Source organism: Malania oleifera, chromosome 7 (assembly GCF_029873635.1).
Source record: "Malania oleifera isolate guangnan ecotype guangnan chromosome 7, ASM2987363v1, whole genome shotgun sequence".
NCBI classification, from domain to species: domain Eukaryota; kingdom Viridiplantae; phylum Streptophyta; class Magnoliopsida; order Santalales; family Ximeniaceae; genus Malania; species Malania oleifera.
This window is the reverse complement of record NC_080423.1, coordinates 49,239,771-49,259,077: the sequence shown is the minus strand read 5'-3', so window position 1 is coordinate 49,259,077 and position 19,307 is coordinate 49,239,771. Positions and strand designations below refer to the sequence as shown.

Genomic DNA, 19,307 nt, shown 5'->3' with positions numbered 1-19,307 from the left:
AACATAATTTTAAGATAATATAAGATAATGCTCCATAAGAATTTAAATTTTAGATTTTAAATTTAAATTTGTGTAGATTTAAATAAAATTTAATGTGAAAATGCATATATTGATTTCGAAATCTAAATAAATTCAATGTCAACTTTGAATGCAAAATTTTGAGTCCAACTTTAATAATTTAATAACTTATATTTAAATTATAAAAAGTTTGAATTGTACTTGGTGCTGCCAAAAATCGAATGGACCAAGATTCGCTGAAGCTCAACCTTCAAGTGCCTAAAAGCCAACCGTCGAGCCTATCCCAGCCCAAATCCAAAGCCATTACTAAAAGCCCAGCCCAGCCCAATTGTGATTTGTAAACCCTAAATCTAATTTCCCCTTCACGGCTTCACAACTTCAGTACACAGAATCACACACGCTTCGGCAATCACAGCTTCACCGCGCTACAAATCACTGAATTTGCTATTTTCTTGCACGGTTGCACTTCTCACTTTTTCCTCGCCATCTCTTGCCATCCGTAGCCTGCAGGAGCCCAGCAGCACGCCGGCAGTATAGACGCAGGCGCATAGCGCCTCAGCCATGTGATTGAGGTAACTTCTCTGATCTCTACACTAAATTTGGTTTGCCGTCAATCTCCTCTCCTCTCGATCTCTGTTTTAGATTTGGTTTGGAAAAGGGAAAAAGAAGAAGGGAAAACACATAATCTATCCAACTTTTGAACATTGAAGCGATAATCACCCCATCACATCCCAGATTGACTCTCCCCACACAACCTATTCACTCTTCCCCTAACATTTTGACGACTCCTTCCCTCTGCTATGTCTTCACTCCAATCTCCAACCCACAGCCTCATTAATTTAAAGGTTACTGTAGATGTGATTAATCTTTCTACAATTAATTAGTAATTTTTTTTTTTTTTAAGTTATAGGTTATTCTAGGTTGAGCTTTGTTTTTCTTGTGTTAATATTCTATTGCAACTTAAGATTCTAAGAATGACCCTCAGCAGTCATGTCAATTTTCTGAGCAACAATGCCATGAGGTGTTCTCCATGGTTTTGCCCTAGTTTCTTTGGTGTTTGCTGAATTCTGAACAATGGTAGATCAACTAGATGCAGGCCATCAACTTCTACAAATGGGATTCACAGTAGGTGTGGACAGAATTTTGCTCAACCCTGAGCTCGAGTCCTCGAGCTCGCAAAATATGCCGAGCTTGAGTTCTAGTTTGGGGGCTCTAGAGCCTGAGTGAGCCCAAGCCAATAGTTTGTCCTGAGCCGAGCTTGAGCCCGACGTCCTGAGCTCGAACCGAGTCGAGCCCAACCAAGTTCTTATCCTATCAAGTCGAATCTGAACATACTGAAGCTTGGCTCGGCTTGCTTGTTGCAGCCCTACGGTAGGTGCCATGTGTAATTATATAAACCCATTGTCCAATTTATGTACATTGTTGTGTTTGCCGCACTCCCACCTTGCCATTTCGTCACTTACATAATTTTGAATAGGTTGCCTTCTCTATGAGGAAAAGGAATCTGGGACGGTGTGTTGGGTTATTTCCTTTCATGTGGAGAAAAGCCCAAGTAGGCTTTATTAAAAGCCAAAAGCCCAACCCTTTAGTGTGATAACCTAAAGGAAGTTATAAAAAGAGAGGGGAGAAAGGAGGAGTCGTCATTTCTCAAAAGAAAGAGAGAAAAACGTGATTTTTCTCATGTTGCCTAGATTTTATCAAGACTTTGATCCCGTTTCGTCTGCTCTCCGATTGAGCTGAAATTTGGAGAAGTTTACGACTCAAGGAGCTACAATCTGAATGGTGGAGATCGGATTTTGAGTTCGAGAGTTGGGATTTTTGTCTGTGAACAGTAACCGCGATTTTGTTATATTCTTTCCAATTCTCATTGTATTTGCCAAGAATGTTAATATCTTGATGAAATACATTTGTAGCCTCTAATTGCGATTAGAGAAGACTTGGTGTACCCATTATTTGGTTGATAGTGGATGTTTCAATTGGACTAGGTCCCGTAGTTTTTCTTCCTCACACTATGGAGGTTTTTCACGTAAAAAATTGCTTGTATTCTTGTGTTTTTGTGTGATTGATTATTTTTCTTATTATTTTTAGCACGTATAAAAGTAGAGATACACTATATTTGTTTGCATATAGGGAGAAGAATTATTCTGTTGTGGTTGTTTGTTGATATCTCCCCCAACAAAGTGGCATCAGAGCCCGGTTGACAAATTGTCAGGTTGACAGTTTGAGTTATTGAAGCAAATTCGAGTAGAATGATTAATCCCAATGGTTCAAATTATCACATATGGAAAAAAAAAAAAAATGGAGGATCTTCTTTATGTGAAAAATTATTACCTACCGGTGTTTAGTGCTGAAAAATCAGAAAAAAAAAGTCCGATGTGGAATGGACTTTGTTACATTGATAGGTGTGTGAGTATTTCAGGCAGTGGGTAGATGATAATGTTTTGAACCATATTAGTGGAGAGACAGATGCATGTTTTCTATGGAGTAAGCTTGAACAGTTATATGCTAGAAAGACTGGAAATAATAAGTTATTTCTGATTAAACAAATGATGGCTTTGAGGTACCAGGATAGAACTCCTTTATCTGATCACTTGAATACATTCCAATGAATTATTAATCAGTTGGCTGGAATGGGTATTAAGTTTAATGATGAGATACAAGGGTTATTGTTGCTTAGTTCATTATCGGACTCGTGGGAGACGCTAAGAACTTCATTGTCTAACTCCGCTCCAGAAGGTGTAATCACAATGGATATGACAAAGAGTTGTTTGCTAAATGAAAAGATGAAAAGAAAAACATAGAGATCCTCTTCACAGTTAGAGATCTTGGTTACAAAAAAGAGGGGGAGAAGTAAGAGTAGAGGCCCAAAGAATAGAGATAACAGCAGAAGCAAGTCTAACAAGTTTGCAAATGTTGAGTGTCATCATTGCGGGAAGAAGAGACATATCAAGAAATATTGTAGGCAATTGAAGAAAGAAAACAATAATGAGAAAGGGAAGGGACGAAGAATGGAGATGACAAAGATGGTGATGATAGAGTTGCTACCACAATTCCTACAGATTTCGTCATTGTTTATGATGATGAGATAATAAATGTTGCATACCATGAGACCAGTTGGGTGATTGACAGTGGTGCATCCATTCTTGCTACATCTCGGAAGGATTTCTTTACATCTTGTAGATCTGGTGACTTTGGAACAATAAAGATGGGAAATGATGACTTGGTTAAAGTCATTGGAATTGGGGATGTGTATCTGAAGACAAATAATGACACGAGTTTAGTTCTTAGAGATGTGAAGTATATTCCTGACATTCGTTTGAATTTGATGTCTGCAGGTAAACTTGATGCCGAAGGATATTGCGGCACTTTTAGTAATGGCCAGTGGAAGCTCACCAGGGGTGCTATGGTTGTGGCTCGAGGCATGAAGCACTCTGCATTGTACGTTCTGCAAGCAAAGATCTCCAACGACATAGTTAATGCAATGGAGGATAATGCTACAATAAAGTTGTGGCACAAGAGACTAACTCACATGGATGAGAAATGATTAGCTGTACTGGGGCAGAAAAGTCTACCATGTGGACTAAAAAGTACACTTCTGAAAAAGTGTACTCATTGTTTGTCAGGGAAGCATAGTAGAGTTTCCTTCAAGAATTCCCCTCATTCGAGAAAGTCAGAGATACTGGATTTGGTACATTCAGATATGTGCGGCCCTATGAAGACGAGAACACTTGGTGACTCTAGATACTTTGTGACCTTCATAAATGATCATTCAAGAAAGTTGTGGGTATATACCTTCAAGTCAAAAGATCAAGTGTTGGTTGAGCTCAAGCAATTTCAAGCCCTAGTTGAGAGACAGAGTGGGAAGAAACTGAGGTGCATCCGGACTGATAACGGTGGAGAGTATTTTGGTCCATTTGATGAGTATTGCAGACAATAGGGTATTCGACATCAAAAGACTCATTCGAAAGCTACGCAATTGAATGGCATAGCAGAAAGGATAAACAGAACACTGGTTGAGAGAGTGAGATGTTTGCTTTCACAAGCCTGATTGCCAAAATCCTTTTGGGGGGAGGCTTTGAGCATTGTTGTTCATGTGTTAAATCTTACACCCTGTGTTTCTCTACAGTTTGATGTGCAAGACCGAGTTTAGACAGGTAAGAATGTTTCATATAATCACCTGCATGTTTTTGGATGCAAAGCATTTGTGCATATGCCAAAAGATGAAAGGTCCAAACTTGACGAGAAAACGCGTGATGTGAACCTCAATCGATACGCATTGAGACCCAACGACCAATATTGGAATGCTTGCCCAAGAAATCTAAAATTGAGATTTTTGATAAGAAATTTCGACCTAACGTTTATAAATAAAACGTGAACCGAAAGTATAAAGTAACAAACCCCGACCCAATAATTATAGCTTTATCATGAATCAAAGGTATAAAATTTGAACGTCACAAGGAAGAATCCTTGATAAGTTTGCAAGTTCTCTAAAGAACAAAAAGAAGAAACAAATCCTCACTTTTTTTTCATGATTTTTATTCAATGATCAATTTTTCTCTTACAATGGTGAGATATATATTGCTAGCACGGGGGACAAGGATATTAAACACTTAACAATTCCTATACAAATATGGGAGACAAGGACATTAAATACACTAACTTGCTAGACACATTAATGACTCACAACTTATTAAAAACCCATGCAAGTTAAGTTGTCTTGCAAATTACAAACTAAATATAAAGACAAAAAGCCAAAAAGTCAAATCCCACAATTGAATAACACACCATTAATAAGGAGATTACAACCATTAAGTAAGATTAGCTCCATAAAAAACTTGGATTAAGTTTATTAAATCTTCATCTTTCTTTGGGCCAAGCCTGGAGTGCCCCGTTTTTTAATAAGCTCAAATATCTTGAATCAACCCATGAAGTGTTTCTTCGATCTTTTTGGATCTCGCTCTAGTGATAGACCCAACATGAACATGCAATGGATCCTTTGATGGTGTTTGCTGATTCTCATCATTCCCCCTCTCTTCAAAATGATTCGACCTCGAATCGATACTTGCATAAAAAAGAGAAAGATCAAAAACATTAAATGTAGCACTAATGTTATACTCATCGGGAAGATTCAACTTGTATGCATTATCATTGATTCTCTCAAGGACTTGAAATGTACCATCCCCTTGAGGATGTATCTTGGACCGCCTATAGGTTGGAAATCTTTCCTTTCTCATATGCACCCAAACCCAATCACTCGGTTCAAAGATGATTTGTCTACGACCCTTATTGGCTTTGATTGCATATTACTCAATTTTCTTCTCTATGTGTTGCCGTACACTTTCATGGAGTTTTTTCACCATCTCTGTCTTCTTTTGGCAATCCAAACTAGACCTTTCTTTAACTGGCAAAGGTAGCAAATCCAAAGGAGTTAGTGGATTAAAACCATAAATAATCTCAAATGGTGAAAATTCAGTAGTAGAATAAACACTCCGATTATATGCAAACTCAATGAATGACAAACAATCCTTCCAATTTTTCAAGTTCTTTTGAATTATAGTATGCAACAAAATAGATAAAGTTCTATTCACTACCTCAGTTTGTCCATTTATTTGGGGGTGACAAGTAGTCAAAAATAGCAATTTAGTTCCTAAACTTTCCCCACAAGACTTTCCAAAAATAGCTAAGGAACTTAACATCACGATTAGACACAATACTTCTAAGAACACCATGGAGTCGTACTATTTCTCTAAAGAATAAATCAACAATGTGGGTTGCATGATCGATTTTATTACAAGATATGAAATGTTCCATCTTAGAAAACCTATCAACAACCATAAAAATTGATTCCCCACCTTTCCTTGACCTAGGCAAGCCCAAAACAAAGTCCATAGAAATATATACCCAAGACACACTATGTACGGGCAAAGGAGTATATAATCCATATGACAAGACTCTAGATTTGGCTTGCCTACATGTAACACATCTAGCACAAACTCCCTCCACATCGTGTTTCATCTTTGGCTAAAAAAAATGTTCATGCAACACGTCTAAAGTCTTCCTTACACCAAAATGACCCATCAAACCACCTCCATGTGCTTCACGCACAAGCAATTCACACATAGAACTATTAGACATACAAAGTCTATTCTCTCTAAACAAGTACCCATCTAGTCTATAAAACATACAAAATGCTGCCTTCTCACATACTTCATACACTAGCAAAGTCATCATCATTAGCATACAATTCTGTAACATATTCAAATCCCAATAACTTTGCATTTAAATTAGAGACAAGGGCATACCTTCTTAATAATGTATCAGCCATAATATTGTCCTTACCTTGTTTGTATTTGATTACATAAAGGAAGGTCTCAATGAATTTTATCCACTTGGCATTTTTCTATTCAACTTACCCTATCCTTTCAAGTGTTTCAAGGACTCATAGTCGGTATGTATGACAAATTCTTTCGGCCAAATGTAATGTTGCCAACTCTCCAATGCTCTCACCAATGCATAAAGCTCCTTGTCATATGTTGGGTAGTTCAAAGCTACCCCATTTAGCTTTTCACTAAAATAGGCTGTTGGTTGCTTCTCTAGCATCAAAACAACTTCAATACCTATTCCTGATGCATCATACTCAATCTCAAAAGTTTTAAAAAAATTAGGTAATGCTAATAGAGGAGCACCACATAACCTTTTTTAAATTTCAATAAATGCACGATCTTGCTTACCACCCCATTTAAAACCCACGAACTTTTTTACAATTTAAGTGAGTGGTGCAGGCAGTGTACTAAAATCTTTGACAAATTGCTGATAAAAACTAGCCAAACCATGAAAACTTTTTACCTCTGTGATTGACTTAGGTGTGGACCATTCCTTGATAGTTTTCACATTTTCTACATCCACTACTGTTCATTTCGCGCTAACAACATAGCCAAGAAACACAACTTTGTTCAGGCAAAATGAACATTTCTTTAAATTGGCATATAGTTTTTCTTTTCTCAAGATATCAAGCATACAATACAAATGATCTGTATGCTAATTTAAGTTCTTACTATACACCAAAATATCATCAAAATATACCATAACAAATCTACCTATAAATTCATGCAATGCATGATTCATTAACCTCATGAATGTACTTGGTGCGTTGGTTAGACCAAAAGGCATTACCAACCACTCACACAATCCATATTTAGTTTTAAAGACAGTTTTCCATTCATCACCCTCTTTCATCCTAATTTGATGATACCCACTTTTTCAAATCAAATTTTGTGAAAATACATGACTCATGCAATTCATCCAACATGTCATCTAGCTTAGGAATGTGATGTTTATACTTTACCATAATGTTGTTGATAGCTCTGCAATCAACACACATTCTCCAAGTTTCATCCTTCTTAGGCACAAGTAGCACCGGTACAGCACACAGACTCATGCTCTCTCTTACGTATCCTTTGGCTATCAACTCCTCAACTTGCCTTTGAAGTTCTTTTATCTCATCGGGATTACTCCTATAGGCTGGTCAGTTCAGAATTGTTGCACCTGGCACAAAATCAATTTGATACTCTATTCCTTTAATGGGTGGTAATCCACTAGGCACTTCATTTGGAAACACGTCATCATATTTCTGCAACAAAGAGACGACAACACTAGGCAAAGATTCGTCATTGTTCATTAGTATTAAAACATGCTTATTTGTACAAGAGTATAAATATACGCTGGTTTGTATAAAAAGCACTCTTAATGTCACTCGCCTTAGCATAAAAACTCACTTGTTTTTTTTTTTATTTTTTTCTCATTTTCTTCACTCTCTCTTTTCTTTTCACTCTTTTTTTTTCTTTCACTCTCTTTTTCCATCATCTTTTTTTGAACTCTTGGTCTCACAAATTATTTTTTTTTAAAACTTATTCTCTCTTTTCAATTTCATTTGATCTTCGTACACTTGTCTTGGAGTCAACGGTACAAGAGTAACGATTTTATTGTCTTTTACAAAAGAATGTCTATTCTTGAACCCGTTATGAGTGACCTTCCTGTCGAATTGTCATACTCTGCCCAATAAAATGTGACCCGTGTGCATTGGAACAACCTCACAAAGTACTTCATCCTTGTACTTCCCGATTGAAAAAGAAATTAGCACTTGCCTATTTACCTTAACTTTCCCACAATCATTCAACCACTACAACTTATACGGTCTAGGGTGTTTTAAGGTAGGTAAATTCAAATTTTCAAATAAAGTAGTGCTAGCCACATTAGTACAACTTCCCCCATCATTGATCATACTACATACCTTGTTGTTGACATGATATCTAGTATGAAAACTGTTCTCCCTTTGTTGTTCCATGTTATCTTCTTTGACTTGGGCAGTTAAAGCACGCCTAGCCACAAGTGACTCACCCTCCACTGGATACTTCACATCATTATCACAAGTGTCCTCATGCAGTGGCATTTGGTCATCATCGCTTTCGCTTTCGGTTTCCACCTCTTCATCAACACGTGTGACCATGGTCCTCTTATCTGAACATTGTGAGGCTAGGTGACCTACTCCTAAACAACGAAAACACTTAATATCACGATTACGAGTTTGTAATTCGGTTTTACCTTTGTTGACATTGGGAACTTCATCTCTCCTTTTTGGTGGTTCAGTTTTTGCCTTTAAAACAATTCCTTCGTTTTTCTTCCAATTTGATCTCAATGAAGTAGAAGAGCCTGTATTTTGAAATGACCGAGTTCCTTTCCTTTTAACATGTTGTTCCACCTTTATTGTCATGTGCACCATGTCCTCCAACTCCACGTAGTGTTGCAACTCCACCACATTGGCAATGTCCTGATTCAGCCCATTCAAAAACCTTGCCATGGTAGCTTCCCTATCCTCCTTTACATTAGCTCGAATCATGGCAATTTTCATATCCTTGTAGTAGTCATCCACGCTCCTATAGCCCTGCGTAAGACTTTGTAATTTTTGATACAAGTCCCTATAGTAGTGACTAGGGACATATCGCCTCCTCATGATGGCCTTCATTTCCTCCCACATCTCAATAGACCTCTCATGCTTTCTTCTTTTGTTTGTCACAAGTTGATCCCACCATATAATAGCATAGTCAGTAAACTCAATGACAACGAGTTTTACCTTTTTCTCCTCGGAGTAGTTGTGGCACTCAAAAATCAACTCCACTTTCTTCTTCCATTCTAAGTATGCTTCAGGATCGTTTTTTCCTTAGAACAATGGTATCTTCATTTTGATGTTTCTAGGTTTTTTTTAGTCCCATCTCGCCATCTCGGATTTCAATGGATCCTTTAATGGTGTTTGTTGATTCTCATCAACGCGACAGTGTATATTCCTTGGCAATGGTCAAGATGAGTTTTGATACAAGCTTTATGATCCAATTAAGAAGAAAATTGTGAGAAGCAGAGATGTCGTGTTTGTAGAAGATCAGACGATTCAGGATATTGAGAAGACAGAGAAATCTATGTCTTAGTAGGGTGACAGTTTGACTGATGTGGATCCAGTTCCTTTGAAGAATTTTCCATCCCAGGTTGAGAATGATGTTTAGGATGACCACCAGGGTAGAGGTGATGTGGATGCTTCCTTACAGGTCAAGGGAGATGTTGAGACTGATGAGCAGTTGACATTGCTAGAGATTCCATCCAGGACGTTAGCCAGAGATTGACATCCTTCCACTCGATTTTCAGCAGAATAGTATGTGTTATTGACTGACGAGGGAAAGCCTCTGTATTTTGCAGAAGCCATGGAAGATGAACACAAGATAGAGTAGGTTGAGGTCATGTAAGATGAGATGTAGTCATTGCATGATAAACACCTTTGAGTTAGTGAAGCTACCTAAAGGAAAAAGAGTTTTGGAGAACAAGTGGATTTACAAGAAGAAGCCAAATGAGTTCTCTTCACGGCCACGGTACAAAGTTAGACTAGTTGTAAAAGGGTTCGATTAGAGAAAATGTATTGACTTTGATGAGATCTTCTCTCCAATTGTAAAGATGTCATCGATCCATACAGTACTCGGCGTAGCAGCTAGTCTTGACTTGGAAGTTAAGCAAATGGATGTGAAAACTGCCTTCCTTCATGGTGATTTGGAGGAAAAGATTTATATGAAGCAGCCAAAGGGTTTCAGAGTGAAAGGGAAAGAGGATTATGTGTGCAAGCTAAAGAAAAGCCTATATGGTTTGAAACAAGCATCGAGACAGTGGTATAATAAATTTGAGTATGTTATGGGGGAGCAAGGCTACAAGAAGACAACTTCATATCACTGCGTATTTGTTCATAAATTCTTTGATGATTTTATTTTCTTACTGCTTTATGTGGATGACATGCTGATTGTTGGCAGGAATGCTTCAAGGATTGATCAGTTGAAGAAGCAATTGAGTAAGTCATTTGCTATGAAGGATTTGGGGCCAACAAAGAAAATTCTTGGCATAAGAATCGGTCGTGACAGGAGTGCCAAGAAGTTATATTTGTCACGGGAGGAGTACATTGAGAAAGTGCTTTAGAAGTTCAATATGGACAGAGGTAAAGTGGTTAGAGCTCCTTTTGCTACCCACTTCAGACTAAGTTTAAAGGAATGTCCTTCTACAGATAAGGAAAAGGAATGCATGGAAAGAGTTCCTTACGCCTCAGAAGTAGGAAGTTTGATCTATGCAATGGTTTGCACAAGACCAAATATAGCCTATGCAGTTGGTGTAGTTAGCTGCTCCTTGTCAAATCTGGGAAGAGAGCACTGGAATGCAATAGAGTGGATCATGAGGTATCTTCGAGGCAGTTCTAGTTTGAGACTTGGTTTAGGAAACATACAACCATTGTTAGTTGGCTACACCGATGTAGATATGGCTGGGGATGTGGATACTTGTAAGTCTACTTCGGGCTATTTGTTAACTTTTGCAGGTGGGGCTATAGCTTGGCAATCAAGACTTCATAAGTGTATTGCTCTTTCTATGGCAGAGGCAGAGTTCATTGCAGCAATAGAAGCAACTAAAGAGTTGCTATGGGCAAAGAAGTTCTTGAGAGAACTTGGTTTCAAGTAGAAGAGGTATGTGTTGTTTTGTGATAGTCATAGTGCTATTCATCTTGTTAAGAATTCCAGTTTCCATATAAGATCAAAGCACATTAATGTGTGATACCATTGGATTAGCGATGTGTTGAACGATAAGTTATTGGAACTTGAGAAGGTTCACACTTACGATAATGGTTCTGATATGTTAACAAACACACTACCAAGGGAAAAACTTGAAGTTTGTTGTTCGATCGCCAAGATGGCGATTCTCTCCACATAGTTAGAAAAGGGAGATTTGTTGGGTTATTTCCTTCCATGTGGAGGAATGTCCAAGTGGGCTATATTAAAAGCCCAAAGTCCAGTCCTTTAGTGTGATAACTTAAGGGAAGCTATAAAAAGAGAGAGGAGAAGCGAGAAGCCGTCACTTCTCAAAAGAAAGAGAGAAAAACGTGATTTGGAGGATAGGTTCACAACTCAAGGAGCCTACAATTTGAACGGTGGAGATCGGATTTTGAGCTCCTGAGTTGGGATTTTTTCCCCATGAACAGTAACCGCGATTTTGGTATATCCTCTTCAATTCTCTTTTGTATTTGTCGAGATTGTTGATATCTTGATAAAATATATTTATAGCCTCTAATTGTGATTAGAGAAGATTTGATGTACATATTATTTGGTTGATAGTGGAGGTTTCAACTGGATTAGGTCCCGTAGTTTTTCTTCCTCACATTGGAGAAGTTTTCCATGATATTAAAATTTAGAGTCATACATCCATGATATGCTTTTTGGATGTTCTGTAGAACTCTTTTGACATTAAATAACAAGGTTTCAAGCGAGTTTGTGGTTCTTCTACTAAAAATCTATATTTTCTTCAAGTTTAAGCAAACTGGTAATTTTTTTCAAAGTAATCATCCATGAATTGGCTTGAGAGTGGAAAATATAATTTTTTTTTTTTTAACTTAAACTTGATTTTAATTTCACTTTTACATATTTCTTATTGAAAAATCAAAATTTTCAATTAAAAAGAGAGATTTTTCAACATAAATTATAAGTAATTTCAAGTCTTTTTAAGTGATTCCAAATGATTTCAAGTGACTTTTCAAAATCTCATCAAAATGTTTCTAAAATCTCCTTTTAAAAATGTTTTTGATAAACTACAAATGACTTGATTCTTCCATGGAGGATATCTACATTTGTAGACTCAACCTTAACTTTTAAAATTTTTTTTTTTTTTTTTTTACTCTATTCCTTTTTTATTTGTTTTGTTTTCATATATTTTTTTTATTATGAGTGAATGTTTAAGGTTTTTGAAAAGACATAAAAGTAGTAGAGTTTCTATAAGACAAGTCTTCTATAAACTTTATGAAATTCTTTTCAAAAAGGATTAAGGCTAGAAATTCTTTTGTTAAATAATAATAATAATAATAATAATAATAATAATAATAATTATAATAAAATCCAAATGGCAAATGCAGTAGGCAGTTAACAAGTTCTTTGTAGGCGATCAACCAACAACTGCTGAAAATTGACTTTTTCCTTAATTTTCAATGTTTACCTCAAACTTTGAACTTAAAAATAAGACACACACACACACACACACACAAAAGGTAAGTGCAATTACCATTCTTAGAATGAGTGTTCTAGGGTATTTAATCTTTTATTTAATGAAGGTTTAAAAGTTTACTTTCTTTACTCACAACAGTGCTACCTGACCAAATTTCTTTTAAAAAGGTTTTACTTTATTTTCCCTTTATAAAAATTTTTAAAATGTAGTATTTTTTTTAAGGAAGCAATTGTTGGGTTTTTCTTTAATTAGTTTTTATTCAATAACCAAAATGTTAGCAATCGAAATAAGCGATTTGAGTCCTATGTTGACACAATTTAAACAAATCAAATGAATACAGAAATAGAAAGCAATAAAATCAAGGGAGAGAATAGAAGAAAAATTGCACTCTTTTTATAGTGGTATGCAAACCAACCAATGTCCAGTCTCCTAAGGCAGCCACCTTGAAACTTCACTATTTGCCTTGTTTTAATAAAAGACCAGAGAAACCAATACATCCTTCATTTTTTGGAGACAAAAAGACCAATTGACAACCTGTTGTGTTTAAGAAATAAAGTAATCAATTTACAAGAATGTTTACAACATAAAACTCCCTATACAATTTGAAGCTCAAAACTATCTTCAAAAGATGACACAATAGTTTTGTACGTGATCTCTCAAGAGTGAGCAAATTGAAGCACAAGAGATATTAAGAGAGAATTGGAAGTTCGGGAAATTGAAAATTTTGTATGAATATGTTCTCTAAAGTTCCTTAAGCTTTAGAGGGCATATACATAGAGTAGCTAAGGTCAGTTGACCGCTTACAGAGGTTGATAAACTTGACATAGTCATTAGATAAAATCAAATTGTAGTTGTCAAATTTGGTTGACTGGCCTACTACCTCTTGGGGACCGATCCATCGCCCCTTGCTACTACCTAGACTAGTCAACCACCCTTTGGGGACTGGACAACCACCTCCTTAGTAGAATAGCCCAGAATAGTCTCTTCATTTTGTGTTGTTTCCATGTTTAAGTGCCTTAGTGCCATGACCTTATATTCTTAAAAAATATTCAAGATAAAACATATTATAGTTTAAGAGAAATAAGAATAAATAAAGCAAATAAAGTCTTTAAATTTTCTTTCAATTTTTCAACTTCATTAGCTTAATCTAGTTACAAACAACTTAAACACAAAACCTTTAGTACACAATAGTTCTTATCATCAAAACCAAGTTAATGAAACATTGGGGCTAACAATCTCCTTGTTTTTTATGTCGATAAACTATTTAGAAAAAATAAAGAACAAATATAAGTTATTTAAATCACACACAAGTTCATATTTTTCATATTTATCCCCTTTTGACATCATCAAAACCAAAACCAAAATACGAGAGATGAGGGGAAAAAAAAAAGATAAATCATTTAAGCAAAAAATATTTTACGATTTTCAATGATAATCACAACTTCAAGCTATCTTAAGCTATAAGTTCATCATAAAATGATATACTAATATGATTCATTTAAAAACTTTGCATGGTTAAAATTATGAAACATGATGATACCAAATTAATGCACAATCATAAGTCATTAAAAATATTTGATACTAATTGTTGTCGATCATTGGTATTTTAAAAAAAAATTGACACCAATTAACTTAAAAATTTTCCATGCTTAAAAATTTCTCTCCCTTCATCAATATCAAAAAGAAAAGTTTGGGTATGAATTTTGCAAAAGAATATTCTTAATTTTAAATTCCAATCAAAAATAAATTTTAAGTATGAAACCTAATGTAGAATCAATATCAAAGTGTTCAACATTCACAAATCAATCAAGATTTTTCGAAAGTCCACAAGAACAATTATTTTAGAAAGTGTCCCATTCTCACAATGGTTCACAATTTATCAATGTCATGATATGTACTTCATAAAATCAAAAGGAATTTTGGGAGGGATAATGTCACACAAATCAAATCCACCTAAACAAAATTTCAATTTTCTCAAGAATTATCAAGATATTCAAAATGATCAATTTTAACAAAAGAATATATTATCAAGCTTAATTTCAATAAAAAAAGATGCTCAATTTACAATAAGCTCAATACTTATTAAAAAATATTCAATGTGCTCAAGTCGGCATGCTCGATTCCTTAATAACATATTCATATTCCAAAGTGATCATCATTCAAATATTTTCAATTATGTTATGTATATGGATAACATATAGATTTTAATAAAAAAAATATTCTATAGGGTATAATATATGGATCAACAACAAAAATATTTAATAAACTTGTCCAGTTGGATTGGCTGAAGTGGTAAAGATGACTTGTGACTTTGGTGACCCCAAGGTCACGACTTTGATTCCCCCTTAAGAGTTTACCCTAGTGAATTACCAAGGGTGCGTCAGTGGGTGGGTGGCTTTCACTAACCCCCAGGTTTGGTGTTGTGCCATAGTGTCTAAAGTGGCATGATGATGGCTGGAGTCCCCGAGTTATCAAATAATAATAATAATAATAATAATATTCAATAAACTTAATTTTCACAATAATCAAAATCATCCAACATGTTCAAATTTTACAAAGATTATCAAGATATTCTATATACTTAATTTCATAACAAGTTCAGTATGCTCAAATTTTTCACAAGATATTAAATCAAACTCAATTTTCATAACAAGGTATGTTCAATATTCTCAAAATGATTATCATCAACAAGAATTGTCACCAACAAGAACTTTCAATATGATCAATTAACCTTAACCAAAATATTCAATCAAGCATAATAAGTTTAATAGCTTCTTCCCCCTAAAACAATGTATATGTACTCAAGATTCAAGCATGGTTTAGAAAAAATAATTTCAACATAAGAGATCTTCAACTTTTAATCAACATGCTCAAACATTCAAATTTTTTTTCATTTATCCTAAAAAAATCATAACAAATCAACATTTCATAAATTTTTCATCATATTTCAAAATATTTGCACAAACAAGCATATATACTATTTAAAGGAAAAAACAAAAAACAAAGTTTAAAATTTTTTTTATCCCTTAGTTTAAAAGCAATTAGTTTAAAAATGCAACAAATTTGAAAAAGCGTAAATGGTTACTCATCTTTCAAAGAAAATCATTTTCAACAAAACTCCAAATTTTAAGGTGTTAAGCAAATCATTTTGAAAATTTTTCATTCAAGGAGAAGGAGCTTACCTCATCTTTCTCCTCAACAAACATGAGGCAAAGATTTGTCGCTTCTTTGTCAGAGTCTGAATTGCGCTATCTTCCCAAAATGGCATTGGAAGTCTTCTTCTGAACCTCCTCTTTTCCTTCTTGAGATATGGGCATTCAAATTGAAGGTGCCCTAACTTCTTGCACTCATAGAAAATTCTTTTTTCTTTTTTTTCTTCATTATTTTTCATCTTTCTTTATTTTGATGAATCTTTTGATCTTTTGTGATGACTACAATTTCTTTATCACTATCTTCTTTTTCCTCTTTTTATTCTATTAAGGCGAGTGCTAATTTCTTCTTCTTGTCTTTTGTATCTGCAATCCTCTTTGTTTCCATTTCATGTGTAAGCAAAGACCTATCGCATTCCTCAAGTGGAAGTTCTCGTAGGTTTTTTGGCTCCACGATCACATACTTCTTGGCATCTCACTATTTCTGAAGGCATCTAAGTATTCTATGCACAAGTTCAAAATTAGTGTAATTCTCGCTGAAAGATCTCAAAGCATTAATGATATTAGTAAACCATGTAAACATATCATTAGTATTCTCATTTTGACGCATTTCAAACATTTTTTTTATTCCATTGTAGTTATATTTATCCTATATAATTTTATCTTAAAGGTTTCCTTGTAGGTCACATGAAGTGTGTGCCAAATTTATTTAATGGAGGTACATCCAATGATGTGATTAAATTTTCCTTGGTCTAGTACACAATGCAAGATGTTCATAACTTTAGAATTTATTTGGCAGATGCATTTCTAATTATCATTCCACTTATTTCTAAGTTTTGGTTTGGTCTTACCATTCTCTACAATGGTTGAGGGAGTGTACCCATCTGGGATAACATCCCAAATTTCAAAGTCAAGGAAGTTTAGGAAAATGGGCATCCTATTTTTGCAATAAGAAAAATATTCTCCATAAAAGAATGGAGGTTGAACGGTAGAAAATCCCTCAACGCTAATTTTGATGGTAGCCATGGATCATTAATAGATAGTTAAGTCAAAAATTGAAAGAATCCTTATTCTGATACCAATTGTTAGCCCAAGTGGCAACCTAAGATGGGGAGTGAATTAGGTTTAATAAAGATTAGAGTGCTTGGTACCAAATTGAAAGTACATAAAAAAAAACCCTAAGAAAATACACACTAATAAAGCAATAAAAACAAATTAAAGAAGGGAAAAGAAATTCCGAACCTCCTTTATAGTCATTCAAAAACTAGCCTACATCTACTCTCTCAAGGCTAAACACCTTGAAGCTTCACTGTTCCCCTTGTTTTAAAAAGTCTAAGGAAACAAATACACTTCTTGTTGTTTTAAAGACAAAGCAACCAATTTACAACTCATTATTTTTCAAAAATAAGACAAACAATTTACAAGAATGCTTACAATAGAAAATTTCCTCACAAGAAATGATATATAGTTTGAAGCTCAAAACTCTCAAAGAATATTCAAAAGATGGCATAAAAGCTGATGTGTCCCTAAAATGCATTATTTAAGGCCCCCATTTACCTATGTTTTGTCCTCATTTATCATGTATTTGCCCTTTCTTATCATAGTTTAGAGTTATGCATGGTTTGTTTATGTTTCAGGAAAATCAAGTTAAAATCGAGGAGTTAAGCAATGTAAGAAGGCAAGGGAGTAATTGGGAAGTAAAAGGCTCAATCATATGCTCAACCAAGCCCCCAATGGCTTAATTCATCAGAACAAAAAAGACTTGGTTTGACATGTGGTGTGATCAGTAAGTACAAGGGGCGACCAACTCAGAAAAGGTAGACTCCAAGGTTCATACTGAAAGTGAGATGCTGCAAGGTTCGACCAACTGCTCGACTAGGTGACCCTGAGGTGCGACTAAGTCGGCTGAGCTGAGACTGACTAAGCCAAAAGTCCTAAGAGTCTCGACCATCAGTGCGACGAGGTCGAGAAGAAATCCTGAAGACTAAACCTGAGAATTCTCAAGAGTCTCAACCAGGGCGCGACCATGGGAAGATAGGGTGTGACCTAGTCAACAGACGTGAGCCCAGCAATCTTCGTTGCGAGATTTTCTGCAAAAAGTTTCTTGATTTGAATTTGAATGCTTGTAAACCCTTTTGGTCATAAAACCTAGCTTCGACTATGTGCCTGGGATTCCCCTCGGCCCCTCTTTGATTAATGATAGACCTAGAGTGTATTTGGGTGCCACTCAGAGTAGATTTTGCTTTCTTTTCAATTCCTTGTATTGGTTCGTGCTTGGATTCTTCGAAGACCTATGACAACCTTCGAGTTCCAGGTGCAGCTGCATAGATTAGCCAGCTATTGATTGTATTCCCAATCGCTAGTGATAGGAATTCAAGCTGCAATTAAAGCCATTTTTCAATACATGTTCTTTTACTATGCTTTCATTTAAATACATGCACTTTAAATTTCATGCCTTTAATTTCCATGCACTTTTACTTCTCTTATTGTGGTGAGACCCTAGGGTATAGGATACTTATATGTAATAAGCTACGATTCATGTGTAGGTGTTCTTGTAATCTCTGGGTAGCGTATACTGTGGTTCCCGATCGTGCTCTGGACGATTGGTGCACCTTCGCTACTTTATACCACTCGAATGGTTTACTAAACCATTTAGCCTAGTACAGATAGCTGACCGGACATAGCTAACACAAATGACATCCTAAGCTTGATTCATGATTTGAGTTTTTCTTTGTAAGAGTAGTGTTAATATAATTTGCATGCTTCCGTAATTGATAGAAAAATGAATAATCTTATCCTTTTTCCTTTTACATAAAGTGTAGTAAATTAGGCTAGAAGTGGCAAACAACTGCACTGGAGTCCCTGAGGATCGACACCCGACTTACTCATTGTTCTACTTAACTTGGGGTTAGTTAGATTTATAAATATTATCTTTGGTAATTAAGGACCCAAGCCTTGGCGAGCCTACCAAATTTTGGCGCCGTTGTTAGGGACTCTGTTACGATAGTAAGCCAATTTCTAGTTTAGATTATTATGTGCTTTTTTTTCTTTGTTTTCTTTTGGTTTTATTTTTATTTGATACTCCAAAGTCTTGATTGTGTGTTGCACCTGTATATGCTAGGTTTGCGCTCTTTGGATCCTGAGTGAGTACCTATAGACCCTAAGATTGAGAGATTCCATAGGTCAATTAATAAGTCTACCTCTAGTCCCAAGTTAGCCAACTCTTCTGAACCCAAAGTCATGGCTGAATGTCAACCGATTCCCGCCTTTCAAAACCTGGAAACCCAAGCTCCTCGCAAACTTGTGGTTGAAAAGCAATCTCTACATCCTCTTAGAGACTTCTTTACATCCAACACATACACCTCATCATCTTGTATCCAATTTCCAGAGGTCGATGCCTCACAATTTGAAATGAAGACTTCTATCATCTCGATGCTTTTCAACTTATTTGGGAATTCGACTGGAAATTCATACAATCATCTAAATGAGTTTCTTGAAATCTGTTCCACTATTCGTATACCTAACTTTGGTGATGGTGCCCTCCGATTAAGGCTATTCCCATTCTCTCTGAAG

The 19,307-nt window shown here is 35.5% G+C and overlaps 1 long non-coding RNA gene across 1 annotated transcript; it reads left to right on the top strand.

Annotated features, from left to right (window-relative positions):
- Positions 1-368: 368 nt before the first annotated feature.
- Positions 369-18,135, top strand: LOC131159811 (uncharacterized). The gene is made up of 2 exons (XR_009137868.1): positions 369-590; positions 17,372-18,135. It is a non-coding gene; the product is annotated as an uncharacterized LOC131159811 (long non-coding RNA).
- Positions 18,136-19,307: the final 1,172 nt, after the last annotated feature.